This window comes from Rhincodon typus, chromosome 8 (assembly GCF_021869965.1).
Source record: "Rhincodon typus isolate 14 chromosome 8, sRhiTyp1.1, whole genome shotgun sequence".
Lineage (NCBI taxonomy): Eukaryota > Metazoa > Chordata > Chondrichthyes > Orectolobiformes > Rhincodontidae > Rhincodon > Rhincodon typus.
This window is the reverse complement of record NC_063339.1, coordinates 8,066,378-8,084,724: the sequence shown is the minus strand read 5'-3', so window position 1 is coordinate 8,084,724 and position 18,347 is coordinate 8,066,378. Positions and strand designations below refer to the sequence as shown.

Here is an 18,347-nt window from a genome sequence, read left to right as displayed (position 1 = left end):
CCCTGCTCTCACCACCACCGCCACCGCCTCACTGGCCCTGTTCTCACCGTCGCCGCCTCACCATCACTGCCTCACCGGCCCTGCTCTCGCCACGCTGCCTCACCACCACCGCTGCCTCACCAGTCCTGCTCTCACCACGCTGCCTCACTGGCCCTGTCCTCACCACCGCTGCCTCACTGGCCTGCTCTCACTACCGTCACCACCTCACCGCCCATTCTCACCAACCTGCTATCGCTGCCAATCCGGCCCACTCTTGATCCGCCGCCATCACTCCAGGCCACGCTCAATCAGCCATCACTACAGGACACAGGGTGCATCCTTTAGATGACTAGGGACTACAGGTTGGGGAGTATCAGACTGGTGGATGCAGTTATAATTCATCCCTATTATGAAGTCATATTTCTCTTCTTGATTTTGAATAACTACTATAACTTTACATTTCTGCCCAATGGGATCCTAAATCTTGGAGAAGACCCAATATTGGCCAGGTAAATGTCTACTGAATATTAAAATGTCAGGACCTCGCCAATGGAAGTGGTGGGGGGAGTTGTTTTTACTTACTGTCTAGCCAGCAGGCAAGCGTACTGTCACAGACATTAAATTCCAGCCAATGCATGTCCAATGGTTACTGTCAATCATATATTTAAAGTTTTATTTATATTTACACTGCCAAAGTAGCATTCATAGGAAATGAGAGCAGGAAATCACTTCATTCAAATTCAGAGGAAAATGGTTGAGAATGAAGGTCAATCATTTCAGCCCCAAGACATTGCTGCAAGAATTCCTCAGAGTAAGGTACTAGGCTGAACCATCATCGGTTACTTCATTAATGTCTATCTCTATCGTAATGTCATGCTTATGTGTAGCATGACCAGGACAGTATTCAAACTTGAATATATAAATTTCAAGCAATGTTCAAACTACACATGAGCCAAGCAATGATCACCTCCAAAAAGATTGTATCTAATCCTGATTCCCAACAGGACTAGCATCACTAATTCCCCACCTTCATCATCCTTCAGGTAATTACTGAGCAGAAACGGAACTTGACCAGCTTAAAAATACTGTAGCTCCAAGAATAAGACAAAGACTGGAAATTCAGCAAAGAGGACGTCATCTCCAGACTCCCAAAAGCCCGTCCACTAATCGACAAAATTCATTCAAGTGTGGCATAATCCTCTCCATATGCTAGAATGAGTGCAGCTCTGACAACACTCAAAAAAACTCAACACCATCCAGGATAATCCAGTCCACTTGATTCACAATCCATCTACCTCCTTCCTTAGTCAGCCTGTTCAGAGATGTTATTACAGACCTCTAGAGCAGATGGGACTTGAACCCAGACTTTCCAGTCCAGGGGTAGGTAAACTGCCACAGCGCCACAAGAGGGCCTATCTACCACCTTCAATGTTCACACAGCCTATCAGCAGCATGTGTGCGCGATGAACATTCATTATACATTATCATTGTTTGGAAATTCGAGTTGTAGCATGGACAGAATCATGTATTTAATTAAGTTTGATTTGTATTTCCAAAATTGAGAGTAAAAAAGAAAATGACTTAGTTTAATTTTAAGTTCTGAGTGTGGCGCCAGGGTGTTTGGAAATGTGTTTACATGCAGTTAAATGATGTTTTTTACAAAAAAAAATCCCTTGAGGTGAATAGTTCAGTTCTTTAGAAAACAAGAGAAAGAAAAAAGGCCGTAGCAACAAGGTGCCTTAGGTACAAAGTGGTAAAGTTTTCTTTTGGAAAGGGGGAACCATCCAGATTGTTTCTGTCAGTGATTGTGAAGGCTCCTGTCAGAGAGAACAGATCTATGCAGCAAAGGAGCTGTTAGAAGCATCCAAAATTTAGTTCTGATTAGTTTAACATCAATAACAATCAGCTGTGAAGATGATCTCAAAAATCCATGTTAAGAACTAAGTGAGCTGTGCTTGCAGTTTATTTAAGGGGCTCATGAAACAACATTAATCAAAAGATATAATGGATTGAATGTAGAAGCTTATTGGGGAAGAAACCATGTATGGCCATGTGAGGAACTTTAAAGTGTAAACAGGGTGACTGCTCACTAAGGTTTGAGTATCCCTAAGGTATCTGAATTTGATATTTGTAATAAGGCTGTTTCATTAATTTGTTATTTGGTTAAAATAGTTCATGTTTTCTTCTCATGTGTAATAAACACAGAACATAGAACTGTACAGCACAGGAACGGGCCCTTCGGCCCACGATGTTGTGCCGAATATGACGCCAAATTAAACTAATCCCTTCTGCCTGCCATTGGCCCATATCTCTATTTCTTGCATACTCATGTGCTTATCTAAATGCACATTAAATGCCCCTATTGTGTTTGCCTCCACCACCACCCTGGGCAGTGCGTTCCGGACTCCTACCACTCCCTGTGTAAAAATTTTGCCCCTTATGTCTCCTTTGAACACTTCCCCTCTAACCTTAAATGCATGCCCCTAGTATTAGACATTTCAATTCTGGGAAAAAGATTCTGACCATCAACCCTATCTCTGCATCTCATAATTTTATAGACTTCTATCAAGCCTCCCCTCAGCCTGCGCTGCTCGAGAAAACAAACCCAGTTTTTCTAGCCTTTCCTTATAGCCCATACCCTCTAATCCAGGCAGCATCCTGGTAAACCTCTCCTACACCGTCTCCAAAGCCTCCACATCCTTCCTGTAATGTGGTGGCCAGAATTGAACACAATACTCTAAATGTGGCCTAACCAAAGTCTTACAAAGCTGCAACATGACATCTGACTCTTGTACTCCATTCCCTGGCCAATACAGCCAAGCACGTCATATGCTTTCTTTATCACTGTATCCACTTGCGTGGTTACTTTCAGGGAGCTATGGACTTGAACCCTGAGGTCTCTCTGTACATCAATGCTGTTCAGAGTCCTGCCATTAACTGTATACTTTTCCTTAACATTTGATCTCCCAAAGTGCAGCACCTCACACTTACCTGGATTAAATTCCATCTGCCATTTCTCTGCCCATATCTGCAACGGATCTATATCCCACTGTATCCTTTGACAACGTTCTACACTATCCACAACTCCACCGATCTTTGTATTGTCTGCAAACGTACTATCCCACTCATCTACATTTTCATCTAAGTCATTTATTCATATCACAAACAGCAGAGGTCCCAGTACAGATCTCTGCGGAACACCATTAGTCAGGGACCTCCAGCCTGAAAAACACCCTTCCACCATTACCCTCTGTCTATGGGCAAGCCAATTCTGAATCCACGGGGCCAAGTCACCGTACATCCCATGCATCTTAATCTTCTGGATGGGCCTATCATGCGGGACCTTGTCGAAAGCCTTACTAAAATCCATGTAAACAACATCCACTGCTCTACCCTCAGCGATCACCTTCATCACCTCCTCAAAAAATTCAATCAAGTTAATAAAACATGACCTGCCCTGCACAAAGCCATGCTGACTGTCCCTTAATAGGCCATGCTTTTCCAAATGTACATAAAATCCTATCCCTAAGAGGTCCCTCCAATAGATTCCCAACCACCGACGTCAGACTCACAGGTCTGTAGTTTCCTGGATTATCCCTATTTCCATTCTTGAACAGAGGAACAACATTAGCTACTTGCCAGTCCTCTGGGACCTCGCTAGTGACTAACAAAGATCTTGGTCAAGGCCCCAACAATCTCCTCTCTTGCTTCTCTCAATAACCTGGGGTAGATACCATCGGGCCATGCGACTTTTCTACCTTAATGCTCTTCAAAAGATCCAACACCACTTCTTTCTTGATCTCAAAATGCTCTAGCATATTAGCATGCTCCACACAAATCTCACTATCCCCCATATCCTTTTCAGAGGTGAATACCGATGCAAAATACTCATTTAGGATCTTATCCATATTCTCTGCCTCCAAGCACAAGTTCCCTCCTTTATCTTTGAGTGGTCCTCCCTTCTCCCCGTTCTCCTCTTGCTTTTAATATATCTATAGAATGCCTTGGGATTCTCTTTAAACCTGCTTGCTAAAGTCATTTTATGGCCCCTTTTTGCTCTCCTAATTCCCTCAATCTGTAAAAGGAGTGTAAAAAGTGGTGTAACAAGGTGTCCAGCTGGATGAACACAGCAGGCCAAGCAGCATCAGAGGAGCAGGAAGGCTGACGTTTCGGGCCTAGACCCTTCTTCTGGTGTAACCTGCTTTTCAGCAACTTCTATTGGTTTAAAAAAATAAATCCCTACTTTCCTTATATTCCTCGGGCCTCGTCCAATTTTAGCTTCCTTTTTCCTTTTAACTAAATTTACAACCCCCCTCGTTATCCAAGGGTGCCTTACCTTACCATCCTTATCCTTATCCTTCCTCCTTACTGAAACATGCCGGTCTTGAACTCTCCCCAGCAGGTCTTTAAACAGTTCCCACATGTCAAATCTGGACTTGCCTGATAAAAGCTCCTCCCAATTAACACTCCCTAGCTCCTGCCTAATACTGACGGAATTTGCCATCCCCCCATTTAGTACCTTCCCACAAGGTCCTGACTTATCCTTGTTCATAGCTATCTTAAAACTTAACAAGTTGTGATCACTGTTAACAAAATGCTTTCCCACTGAAAGGTCAGTCACCTGGCCAGTCTCATCAGCCAATACAAGGTCCAGTACGGCCCCTACTCTAATTGATCTATCCACATACTATTTCAAAAAACCCTCTTGCGTGCACTTAACAAATTCCTCCCCATCTAAGCCTCTTGCGCTAAAGGAGTTCCAGTCCATACCTGGGAAGTTAAAGTCACCACTATGACAATTCTCACACTCAACAACTTCTCTTTCAATTCCTCCCACTTCCTACAGACAAAGGGGGTAGCCATGGGTACCCGCATGGGCCCAAGCTACGCCTGCCTCTTTGTAGGTTACGTGGAACAATCCCTCTTCCGTACCTACACCGGCCCTAAACCCCACCTCTTCCTCCGTTACATTGATGACTGTATCGGCGCCGCCTCGTGCTCCCACGAGGAGCTCGAACAGTTCATACACTTCACTAACACCTTCCACCCCAACCTTAAGTTTACCTGGACCATCTCTAACACCTCTCTCCCCTTCCTGGACCTCTCTGTCTCCATGTCGGGCAACCACCTAGAAACCGATATTCATTTCAAGCCCACCGACTCCCACAGCTACCTAGAATACTCCTCCTCCCACCCACCTTCCTGCAAAAATGCTATCCCCTATTCCCAATTCCTTCGCCTCCGCCGCATCTGCTCCCAGGATGAGGCATTCCACTCCCGTACATCTCAGTTGTCCTCGTTTTTCAAGGACCGTAACTTCCCCTCCTCGGTGGTCGAGAACGTCCTCAACCGTGTCTCCCACATCTCCTGCACCTCATCCCTCACACCCCGTCCACGCAATAAAAACCAAAAAGGAATCCCCCTCGTCCTCACGTACCACTCCACCAACCTCCGGATCCAATGCATCATCCTCCGACATTTCCGCCATCTGCAATCCGACCCCACCACCAAAGACATCTTTCCCTCCCCACCTTTATCTGCTTTCCGGAGGGACAACTCTCTCCGTGACTCCCTTGTCCGCTCCACACTCCCCTCCAGCTCCACCACACCCGGCACTTTTCCCTGCAACCGCAGGAAGTGCTACACCTGCCCCCATACCTCCTCCCTCACCCTCATCCCAGGCCCCAAGAAGACTTTCCACATCAAGCAGATGTTCACCTGCACATCTGCCAATGTGGTATACTGCATCCGCTGTACCCGGTGTGGCTTCCTCTACATCGGGGAAACCAAGCGGAGACTCGGGGACCGCTTTGCAGAACACTTACGCTCGGTTCGCAACAAACAACTGCACCTCCCAGTCGCGAACCATTTCAACTCCCCCTCCCATTCCTCAGACGACATGTCCATCCTGGGCCTCCTGCAGTGCCACAACGATGCCACCCGAAGGTTGCAGGAACAGCAACTCATATTCCGCTTGGGAACCCTGCAGCCCAATGGTATCAATGTGGATTTCACAAGTTTCAAAATCTCCCCTCCCCCCACCGCATCCCAAAACCAGTCCAGCTCGTCCCTGCCTCCCTAACCTGTTCTTCCTCCCACCTATCCCCTCCTCCCACCTCAAGCCGCACCTCCATCTCCTACCGACCAACCTCATCCCACCCCCTTGACCTGTCCGTCCTCCCTGGACTGACCTATCCCCTTCCTAACTCCCTACCTACACTCACCTTTCCTGGCTCCATCCCCGCCTCTTCGACCTGTTTGTTTCCTCTCCACCTATCCTCTCCTCTATCCCTCTTCTATCCGCCTCCCACTCTCTCCCTATTTATTTCAAAACCCCCTTCCCCTCCCCCTTTTCTGATGAAGGGTCTAGGCCCGAAACGTCAGCCTCTCTGCTCCTATGATGCTGCTTGGCCTGCTGTGTTCATCCAGCCCTGCACCTTGTTGTCTCGGATTCTCCAGCATCTGCAGTTCCTACTATCTCTGACTATGACAACTCTGTTTCTATTGCACCTTTCCTTAATCTACTTACATATTTGTTCCTCAATCTCTCGGCGGCTTTTGGGAGGCCTATAGTATAATCCCATCAGAGTGATTGCAGCCATCTTATTTTTGAGCTGTATCCATATTGCCTCAGTGGATGAGCATGTCCTCTCAGAGTGCAGATGTAACTTTCGCCCTGATTAGTCATGCAATTCCTCCACCTCTTTTACTCTCCTCTCTATCTCATCTAAAACAATAAAACGCTGGAATTTTGAGCAGCCAGTCCTGTCCCTCTCTGAAACAAGTCCCTGTAATGGCCACAATATCATAGTCCCATTAGAGGGAGACGATGGCCTAGTGGTATTATTGCTGGACTGTTAATCCAGAAATCTAGATAATGTTCCAGGAACCTGGGTTCGAATCCCACCATGGCAGATGACGCAATTTGAATTCAATAAATATCTGGAATTAATCATCTAATGGTGACCATTAATCCATTGTCAATTGTCATAAAAACCCAGCTGGTTCACTAATGCCCTTCAGGGAAAGAAACTACCATCCTTACCTGGTCTGGTCTACATGTGACTCCAGATCCACAGCAATGTGTTGACTCTTAACTGCCCTCTGGGCAATTAGAGATGGACAATAAATGCTCCCTAGCCAGCAATGCCCTCATCCCATGAATGAATAAAAAATATTTTGATCCAGGCTCTAAGCTCATCCACTTTACCTTTAATACTCCTTGTGTTGAAATATACACACTTCAGACCATTGTGTTCATTTATGCGTCTCTGCCTGTCCTTTCTTTCTAATTTGGTAGTCCTAACATCTACCTTTCAATCCCCCCACTTGCTGACCTGTTGCTCTGGTTCCCAACCCCTGCCACTCTAGTTTAAACCCTCCCAGGTAGCACTAGCAAACCTCCATGTGAGGATATTGGTTCTGCTCCAGTTTAAGTCACACTTGCCCCAGAAGAGGTCCCAATGATCCAAGAACCTGAAACCCTGCCCCCTACATCACCTCCTTAGCACGCATTCACCTGACCGATCTTTCTATTCCTTGCATCACTACCATGTGGCACTCGTAGTAATCCAGAGATTACTTTGATGTTCTTCTGTTAAAATAACATTGACAGCTTCTTGTAAAGATGTTCAGTGACTGACCACCACAGTAATGAACTTTCAAAAATAAAACTTATAGTCCATGAAGCCATATTTCACTGTAGGATCTGACTTATTCGGTACTACCATCAGCTGATATTGAAACATATGCCATCTAGAAGAAAGAATGCAGTTTTTGCACTGCACTGTCAAGGCCCTTTTGACAGTACCTTCAAAGCCCACAACCTCTACCAGCCAGAAGAACAATCACGTCAGCGAGTGTTAACAGCATCCCTACCGTTATAAAGCAGAAGTTGGCCACCCACTTCTGAGAACTAAGACCGAAATACCCAAAGAGGAGCACCTCGCCTCATAATCTGTAAAAGGAGTGTGAAAAGCGGTGTAACCTGATTTTCAGCAACTTCTACTGGTTAAATAAAATAATTCCCTGACACTCATTTTAAAATCAACAAGTAACAATTTATTTAATTCTAACAGTGAACAAATTAACTAAACTATTAACAAACCAAATGAATCCCTTCTAACTACTAACTATTCCCAAATAAAACTAGATTCTGATAGTATGCTGTTCCAATAAATACAAGTCCCACAGATATAAAAAAATTAGAATTTAGTCTCTCAAAATTACAGCCAGGTGACATCTTCCAGAATGTTCTGTGCCTTCTCCGTCAATTCTTCTGTCAGGAATGCCTTCTCCATTGATTCTTCTGTCTGGAATATTAACAAGCTGTGTTGTTAGTACTGTTGTTATTTAGATGGTGCTTTCTCTAAGACACAGAGGAAGCTGTGAGAACAAGCAATTCTCTCCAAACAGCTGAGAGCTGTTAGCTCTGGCAGATGGCAGTTAGCTCTGGGGTCTTTGTCCAACCGCCCTCTTCTTTTACACCCTTGATGGAATATCAATGTTTCTTACAAAAAGATTGGTCCTATGTTGTCAAAAAACATCAGACTTAAATTTGATAGGTTTTTAAGTATCTAAATGCCTGGTTCAAATTGATTGGCTAAATTCAAAAATTTGTTGTCTTGGTGAAAACTGCTGCTTGGCCTGCAAGCTTGACGGCCTTTCGATACAAATGTTTCGATTCGGGTGCTCTCTGTGTACTTGCAAGCTGTCAATCTGCTGCTCATAGACATCCATTTTAAATCTCTAAGCACAGAAAAAGCACATGATATTCTAAAGGGACCACACAATGCTTTCACCCCTAGCATTTTACAAACACCAAATTCTAACTTCCTGCCTCCCAATCTACACGTGCTCTATCCAACTTCGCAATTACTACCTACACAGAAGTAAAACACCGGAAATGCTGGAAATTTGAAATAAAACAAAATGCTGGAAATATTCAGCATATCCTTGGAGAGAAGAAACAGATAGCCAAAGTTAATGTCATATTTCATTAGGATTATCATAGTGCAAGGCTAATGATTTCTCTCTCCATATATATTGTCAGACCTACTTAGCATTTGCACCATTTTCTATTTTTATGCCATCAAATCTAAATTCCTTTCCACATCACATACAGTTTGGACATGGAAATATATCACTATTCTTTCATAGACACAGAGTCATCTTGGAACGCCCTCCATAAAAGTAGTATTTTGATTTGCTTTATTATTGTGACATGTACCAAGATACAGTGAAAAGCGTTGTTTAACACTGACTGCACCACGTTCTCAATGTCAATTTCGAATGAGCAATAAATGCTGTCCTTACTTGTGAAATCTGTATCCCATAAAAGAATCAAAAAAACTCAACAACTTTAAAAGTTTGTAGCCTTTACTCTCAACTATCATTTCTCATATAAGAATACCCATCCACCCAGGACTTCCAAATAATCAATTTTTTAAAATTCGTTCATGGGAAGTGGGTGTTGCTGGCTAGCCAGCATTTATTGACTGTGCCTGGTTGCCCTTGAGAAGGTGATGATGAGCTGCCTTCTTGAACCCCTGCAGTCCATGCGCTGTTGGTTGACCCTCAATACTCTTAGAGTGGGAATTTCAGGATTTTAACCCAGCAACAGAGAAGGAGCAGATAGATTTCTAAGTGAGGATGGCAAGTGGAGGGAAGCATCCAGGTGGTAATGTTCCATGTATTTGCTGCCCTCTTCCTTCGAGACGGAAGTGATTGGAGGGTTTGAGCTCGAGGGAGAGGGTGAATAGGTTGGGGCTATTTCCCTTGAGCAGCAGAGGCTGAGCAGTGATGTTATAGAGATTTATAAATCATGAAGGGCATGGATAGGGTGAATAGCCAAAGGTAGGGGAGTCCAAAACTAGAGGACATAAGTTTAAGGTGAGAGGGGAAAGATATAAAAAGAGCCCAACGGGCAACTTTTTCATACAGAGGGTGATGCGTGTATGGAATGAGCTGCCAGAGGAGGTGGTGGAGGCTGGTACAATTACAACATTTAAAAGGCATTTGGATGGGTACATGAATAGGAAGGGTTTAGAGGGATATGGGCCAAATGCTGGCAAAAGGGACTAGATTAATTTAATTTAAGATATCTGGTCAGCATGGACAAGTTGGACTGAAGAATCTGTTTCCATGCAGTACAACTCTATGGTCCTGGGTTTGGAAAGTGCTGACTAAGGATCTTTGATAAATTTCTCCAGAGCATCTTGTAGATAGTACACACTGCAGCTACTGATCATTGGTGGCGAGGGAGTGGATACTTGTGGATCAAGCAGGCTGTTTTGTCCTGGATAGTGTCAAGCTTCTTCAGTGTTGCTGGAGCTGCACTCATCCAGGCAAATATGGAGTATTCCATCACAGTCCTAATTGTGCTTTGTAGATGGTGGACAGGCTTTGGGGAGTCAGGAGGTGGGTTACTCACCGCAGTTTTCCTAGCCTCTAAACTGCTCTTGCAATTACTGTGTTTATCTCGTGAGTCCAGTTGAGTTTCTGGTCAACGGTAACCCCAATGATGTCGATTGCAGGATATTCTCAATGCAAAGGCAGAACTTCATCTCCAAGGACTGTGCAATGGTCACTCTTACCAATACTGTTATTGACAGATGCATCTGCTGATGGCAGAGTGGTAAGGATGAGGTCAAGTACATTTTTCTCTCTTGTTGATTCCCTCACCACCTGTTGCAGTTCCAGTCTTTCAGCTATGTCTTTTAAGACCCGATCAGCTTGGTCAGTGGTGCTGCTGCCGAGCTCGTCTTGATGGTGGACACTGAAATCCCCCCACCCAGAGTACATTCTGCACCCTTGCCACCCTCAATGCTTCCTGCAAGTGTTGTTCAACATGAAGGAGAACTGATTCATCAGCCCAGGGAGGACAGTGTGTGAAAACCAGCAGGAGGTTTCCGTTCACATATTTAACCTGAAGCCGTGAGACTTCATGATGCCCATAGTCAATGTTGAGGACTCCAAGGGCAACTCCCTTCCAACTGTACACCACTGTGCCTCCATCTCTACTGAGTCCGTCCTGCTGGAGGGACAGGGCATATGCAGGAATGGTGATAATGGTGTCTGGGACTGTATGTGTAGGGATGATTCCATGAGTATGGCTGTGTCAGGCCACGCTTGACTAATCTGTGAGACAGCTCCTCCAGTTTTGGCACTAGGCCCCAGATGTTAGAAAGAACTTTGATTTGATTTGACCTGATTTGATTTGATTTACCTAGCTACAGTGAAAGGTTTTGTTTTGCTTGCAGTATAGGCAGACCATACCATACAAAATGCAACAAGCGAAGAATACAATGTTACAGCTACAAAGAAGGTGCACAGAGAGTGACATCAACATTAAATTCACAAGGTTAACAGGGCTGTTTCTGTCATTGTCTTTTCTGGTGCCTAGGTTGATGCTAGGCAATCCATCCAGTTTTATTTCTTTGTTGAGATTTGGTAGCAATCGATACAACTGAAGGAAGTCAAGAGTCAACCATATTGTTGTGGCTCTGGAGTCACATGTAGACCAATTGAGGATGGTGGATTTCCTTCCTCGAAGAACATTAATGAGCCATATGGATTTTTCCGACACTGTTTCATGGTCAACAATCGATTCTTCATTGAATTCAATTATAAGAAATGGAAAGTCCACCATCTGCCATGGCAGATTCAAACCCAGGTCCCTGGGACATTAGCAGAGTTTCTAGCATAATAACCTAGCGATAATACCATTAGGCCATCGCCTCCCCCTTATGCATATACAATCCATTGCCATACCATTCAATGCATAACTGGAAACAAAATCTCCACCTCTGGTTGCTGCAGTTCTCAACCCCACACTTTGGAGGAGGATGTCAAAGCATTAGAATAGATGCAGGAGTGATTAACTCAAATAGTACTAGGATGGGGGACTTGAGTTATGTGGAGAGGCTGGAGAAGCTGAGATTGTTTTCCTTAACAAAGAGAGGTTGAGGGGTAAATTAGTTTAGGTGTTTCAAATTATAAAGTTATAAAAAAGGATAAATTATTTCTACCAGAGGGACTGTCAGATAGGAGGCATGAAGGTTCAAGATAATTGGTAAAAGAATTAGAAGGCATGAGAGAATTCTTTCTATGCCATGTTACTACGATATAAAATGCATTATCTGAAATGCAGACTTAATAAGTACCTCTAAAGGAAAATTGGATAAATACTTAAGGAGAAATTTGGAAAATGTAGGGGAATGAACAAATTTTTCAAACAGTCAGTACAGGCACAGCGGAATGAATGATTTTGTCGCTGTATAATTCTATATGATTTTGTCACTGTATAATTCTATGACTTTAACCTGGATAGAACAGAAGTTTGGGCTGATGAATGACACTCATCATTTCATGAAGCACAAATGCAAAAGGAAAGGATAATACTGTGCTAAAACAAGATCAATGATATTATTCTACATAACACTAGAGAAGGATTGTATACAATCATATGAAAATACAAAACAGAAGCAGAGTAGACCATTTGGCCCCTTGAGCCTACTGTGCCATTCAAAAGGATCATGCTGATCCGGTTGTGTTTTGAAATCTACAATCTACAGCCTTTGAATCACCCCCAACAAGATTCTACACACCTTTCTTTTAACAATGATATCACCTTCTGATGCAGAGCATTACAAAGTCGTGAAACCTTCAGATAAAATAAAAATATTCTTTCTCTCTGCCCTGAAAGGGTAACACCTAATTTTAAAGCAGTGATCCTAGTTTGGGACTTGCCCACAAGAGGTAAGTTATCCATGTCCACTTAGTCAAGACCATTCAGGATCTTCTACATTTCAATTAAGTCGTACTTTCCTTACCCAGGTCTGGACGACACATGACTCCAGACCCACAGCATTGTGGTTGACTCTTAACTGCCATGTGGGATGGGTAATAAATGCTGGCCTAGCCAGCAATGCCGTCATCCCATGAATCACTTCTAAACTTCAATGAAAACAAGCCTGGTCTGTCTAACCTACCCTCAAAACCAAACCACTCATTCAAGGTATCAATCTCGTAAACCTATTCTAAACTGCATCCAACACGTTGACATCCTTCCTTAAATAAGGACACCAGATTTGCACACACTATTCAAAGTCGTGATAACAGTACCTTGTGTAAATGAATACTGCATTCTCATATGCAATTTCCCTTGCAATAAAAGGTAGTATCCCATTAGCTTTCTTGATTATGTGCTGTACTAATATATTAACTTTTTGCAATTCAGGCACCAGAATACCCAAATCCCTCTGCACCTCAGAACTTTTCAGCTGTTCTCTATTTAAGTAATAATCTGCTTTTACTATTCTTCCTGCCAAAAGGAACTTCACTTTTTCCCCCCACTCAATCTACCAGAAAGTTTTGCCCACTTCAATATAATGAAGGATATGTGAATAGCAGCAATTGTAAGGGCAACAATCAAGAGTTTGGGCAGGAGAGCTGGAGGAAAATAATTCAGGAAATGATTCTAAGTAAGTGGAGAGAATTGCTCTGACTTAGCCAGAGTATTTTTTATTATATACCAATAACGGACAAGGAAAATATGTTTAATCCTTTCTCTGATTGGTCATGAGATCATGCTGCCTTGTTTTTTTTTATTACTTCATGTGGCAAACTGTTGTTACCAATTCTGATGGGTGTTCTAGGGGATTTCAGTCAAATGGCAACCACATTAGAGTGGGTTTGGAGTTATATGTAAGCCAGATGAGGTAAGTTGGTAGATGACAATCAATGATACTAATGGTGACCATGAAACTGAGACTAGCTTTCAAATCCCCAATTATCAATTAAATTTAAATTTCACTATCTGCCAAATTGGGATTTGAACCTGTGACTCCAGAGCATTAGGCATTAGTCTGGGCCATTGGATTATTAGTCTGGTGACATATTCTCTCTCTCTCTACTCTCTCTCACCCCCAATCCCACCCCCACCCCCACTCCTCCTATCGGTGGCCCCCCCACCTCCTGCCCCCAAATGTTTGGGTGATTAATGAGTCTGTGAATTAAAAAATGAAGTGCAGGTGGAGGTACATTGTTTTGCTCTCTCCCAATAGTCTTGCAGATTCTTCTTTTCAGATAACAATCCAATTCCCTTGTGAACGTGTAAAACGAATCTGCCTCCATTATGCTCTCAAACAGTGTATTCTAGATCCTAACCACTTGCTGTGTGTCAAAAAGATTTTTCCTCAAGTTATCATTGCTGCTTTTGCCACTTATACGAAATTTATTAATCCTTTCACAAGTTACATAGTATCATAGAAGATAGGAACATGAGGCGGCCATTCGGCCCTTCGAGCCGACTCCGCCAGTCTTCACAATCACAACTGATCGTCCAACTCAATAGCCTAATTCTGTTTTCTTGCCATAACCTTTGATCCCATTCGTCCCAAGTACTATATCTAGTCGCCTCTTGAATACATTCAATGTTTTAGCATCAACTACTTCCTGTGGTAATGAATTCCACAGGGTCACCACTTTTTGGGCGAAAAAATGTCTCCTCATCTCTGTCCTAAATCGTCTAGAAGTTTCTCCCTACCTATTCTGTCTGGAACCCTCATAATTTTGAATAGCTCTATCAAATCACCTTGCAGCCAACTCCACTCCAAGAAAAACAGTCACTTTGCTTCTGTGCGCCATTTACAATTGTAGCCTTTATTTAATGCTATCAATCCACATACAAATTCTGTTCTACCAAAATGAATCACTTCACATTTCTTGACAGTGAACCCGAAATACCACTTGTCAATCCATTCCACCAAACAACCTACATCCATTTCAAGTTCTACACTTATCCTTTTCACACTTCTTATACTCCAAAGTTTTATACCATCTATTTCGTCATCTATTTTATCAAAATATTTCATAATTTTACAGATTCCCCCTTAGATTTCCCCTAAATTTTCATTCTTTCAGTGTATAAAATTTTCTTCACTTTCTTAGTAACAGTAACCCTTCGCCCTGGACAAACTTCACCGTAGTTTTTTCAGAACTATAATATCATTCCTATTCTACACTTGAACTGCACACACTGTTGCATTAACAAGGGCTTAAGTTGTCAAGGCATTGGTTTACCATTCTGAGATGCTAACTTTAGGGTTCACCCCACAGCCTTTACCTTCCCCTGTTCAACACTCCTGAAAATGTTACAGCCAGGAATATTTTAATTCCCAATCCAACATCAGATCGAGTTAAACTATGATGGAGGCTACAACATATCCACATATCGCCTCCATGATAATTAGTGACCAGTTACATATTTTGTTCTTGGTGCTTTGTGTACTGTACATAACACCTCTGAGTCACAACGCTCTGGGGTCAAAAACGAAAGAACTGCGGATGCTCTAAATCAGAACTGAGGAAGGGTCACAGGACCTGAAACGTTAACTCTGATTTTTCTTCACAGATGCTGCCAGACCTGCTGAGCTTTTCCAGCGACTTCTGTTTTTGTTCCAGGCTCTGGCATCAATTCCCACACCAGGACTGTACTAGGTCAGAAGTCACATGACAACAGGTCAGGTGAAGTGACGAAGGAGCAGCGCTCCAAAAGCTTGTGATTTCAAATAAACCTGTTGGACTGTAACCTGATGTCGTGTGATTTCTGACCTTGTCCACCCCAGTTCGACACCAGCAGCTTCACATCAAAGCTGTACGGTCAGACATGCTACCTTTCAGATGAGAGATAAAGCCCAGGCTCCATCTTCAAGACAGGATATTTGGATGTTAGCGCATTGCTGTTTGTGAGAGTTCTGTGAACAAACTGCTTCATTTCCTAATTTACAGAAATGGCTACACTTCAAAACTGCTTTATTGAGAAGTCTGGTCATTGTAAAGAGCTCAGCATAAATGTAATATCAAAATTTTATTTAGGAGTATGTTTACATTAGCAGAGCACCACAAAGTACATACTGTTGAAATTAAAAACAAAAAGACTTGCATTTATATGATATCTTGATCATATATGGCTTCAAGACATCCTGAAGTTGGAGCAATGAAATATGTTTCAAAGTTTGGGCATATTGAAAAGTTGGAGACGCAAAAATTAGTATCCCAATGTAAACATGTACCGATATCGATCGTGGATTCAAAATTGGCCAGGATATCTGACATAACTTCTCTACTCTTCTCAGAGGTAGCACCAGAGGACCTATACAGCACTCCATAGGATTTAAACTCATGCATCTAGCCCATCTTTACCCCACAACCCTGCCCTGACCCCTTCATAATGTTGAACACCTGACTATTCCAATCCCATTTTCTAACACTCGGTCCATAGCCTTGACATCACAAGTGCACATCTAAATACTCGGAGACACAAAGCACAAAAACTGACCCTTCAGTCCAACTCGTCCATGCTGACCAACTTTCCCAAACTAAACTTGTCCCACTTGCCTGCGTTTGGCCAATATCCCTGTAAACCTTTCCTATTCAGATACCTATCCAAATGTCTTTTAAATGTTGTAACTGTACCTGCATCTACCACTTCCTCTGGCAGGTCATTCCACATCTGAACCAGTGTGAAAAAGCTGCCCCTCAGGTCCTTTTTAAATCTTCTCCTCTCACCTTAAAAATATATGTCTCCTATCTTTGAACTCTCCTACCCTGGGGAAAAGACCTTTGTTATTCACCTTATCTATGACCCTCATGATTTTATAAACCTAAGGTCACCCCTCAACCTCCTAAGCTCTGGTGAAAAAAGTCCCAGCCTCTCTGTTTCTATCACTCTCACAGGCAGAGTGTTCCAGACTCCTACCACCCATTAGATGAAAAACAATTTTCTCACATCCTCTCTAAACCTCCTGCCCCTTACCTTAAATCCCTACCCCTGGTCATTGATATCCCCAACAAGGGGGAAAAGTTCCTTTGTGTCTATGCCCCCATAATTTTATAAATCTCAATCATGTCTCCTCTGCTCCAGGGTAAACAACCCCAGTCTACCCAAAAACAAAATAAAGAACTGCAGATGCTGGAAATCAGAAACAAAAACAGAAGCTGCTGGAGAAACTCAGCAGGTCTGGCAGCATCTGTGGAAAGAGAAACAGAGTTAATGTTTCAGGCCAGTGACCCTTCTTCAGAAAAACCAGAGATCTGCAGATGCTGAAAATCAGAAACAAGAACAGAGATTGTTGGAAAACTCAGCGGGTCTGGCAGCATCTGCTGGGAGAGAAACAGAATGAATGTATTGGGTCCAGTGAACTTTCTTCACAACCTGAAAAGTTGACTCCGTATCTCTCTCCACAGATGCTGCCAGTCCTGCTGAGTTTCGCAAAACAATCAGAGATAGTAGGAACTGCAGATGCTGGAGAATCCGAGACAACAAGGTGCAGGGCTGGATGAACACAGCAGGCTAAGCAGCATCATAGGAGCAGAATGTCTGTTTTTGTCCCAGTCTGTCCAAACTCCCTTTATATCTAAAACTCTTAGCTCTACACTCCAAAACACTATCAACATCTCCTCTCAGCCTTCCTTCCTCCACCCCTCAGATACTGAAGGGGGATTTGAACTCACAACTTTCAGAACCAGCCTGATGGGTAGTTCAGAGCTGCACAGGTTAGTTCCTAAAGGCACACAGAAGCTGCTTATCTCCATCTCCATCTCTCTCTCTCTCTCTCCCTCCCACCCACCCCCACCCCCGCACCCGCACCCGCACCCGCACCCCTCAGTGCCCAGGCCTGGCTCAGCCCTGACAGGGGGACGGTGTGAACCACAGTCCCTCTTGTCGATCAAAATGAAAGGTCGGGTGGGTACTCGTTAAAAGAAACCGTTACCTTTAACTCGCCGCAAAGATCCATCCCGCCCGCATTGGCGGTCCGTCCCGGGACATCGGCAGCCGCCCTCAGTCCCTGGGAGGGGAAGCTGAAGCGTCTATGGCAACTTGAAATGTCCGCCTTCGCCCCGGCTTGGGTCCTGCCGCGAGCCCCCCCCCCCACCACCCTGGGAGATGTAGTCCTCTTCCGCCCCACGCCTCCTCCCCTGGAACACAGGAGCTGGCGGCAAGGAGACTACAGTTCCCAGAAGACACAGCGAGCCGGTCCGGCAGCGCCGCCCTGCTGGTGTCCCGCTTTAACGCCTGCTCGGAAATTGCGCCAAACGTCCCGCCTCCTCCCCGCAGCGCCCAGAGAGGCGCCAGAGAGCAAGTCTAGAGCGCTAACTGTAACCCAATCACTCATTCACATGGCCATCTCCTGCTTTTAATCTTTGTTCCCTTCTCAATTAGACAGACCAGCCACAATGTTGTTTGCTTTAAAGTGTACAAATTAATCAAATTCAAACTTTAAGTAACAATTTTAATGTATTTAAAACTTAATGCTGAAGGTCTCGCCTTCCCCCACCATGGTCCTACCAGACCATTGGGTTGC

The 18,347-nt window shown here is 43.8% G+C and overlaps 1 protein-coding gene across 5 annotated transcripts in view; it reads right to left on the bottom strand.

The window, feature by feature from the left end:
• LOC109935306 (centrosomal protein of 128 kDa) overlaps positions 1-17,893 on the bottom strand; it is a 336,088-nt gene extending 318,195 nt beyond the window's left edge. For all 5 annotated transcript variants that reach the window (XR_007262690.1, XM_048600331.1, XM_048600332.1 and 2 more), the window contains exon 1: positions 17,757-17,893. The gene's annotated coding sequence lies outside the window, so the exon portion shown is untranslated. The remainder of the gene's footprint in view (positions 1-17,756) is intronic.
• Positions 17,894-18,347: the final 454 nt, after the last annotated feature.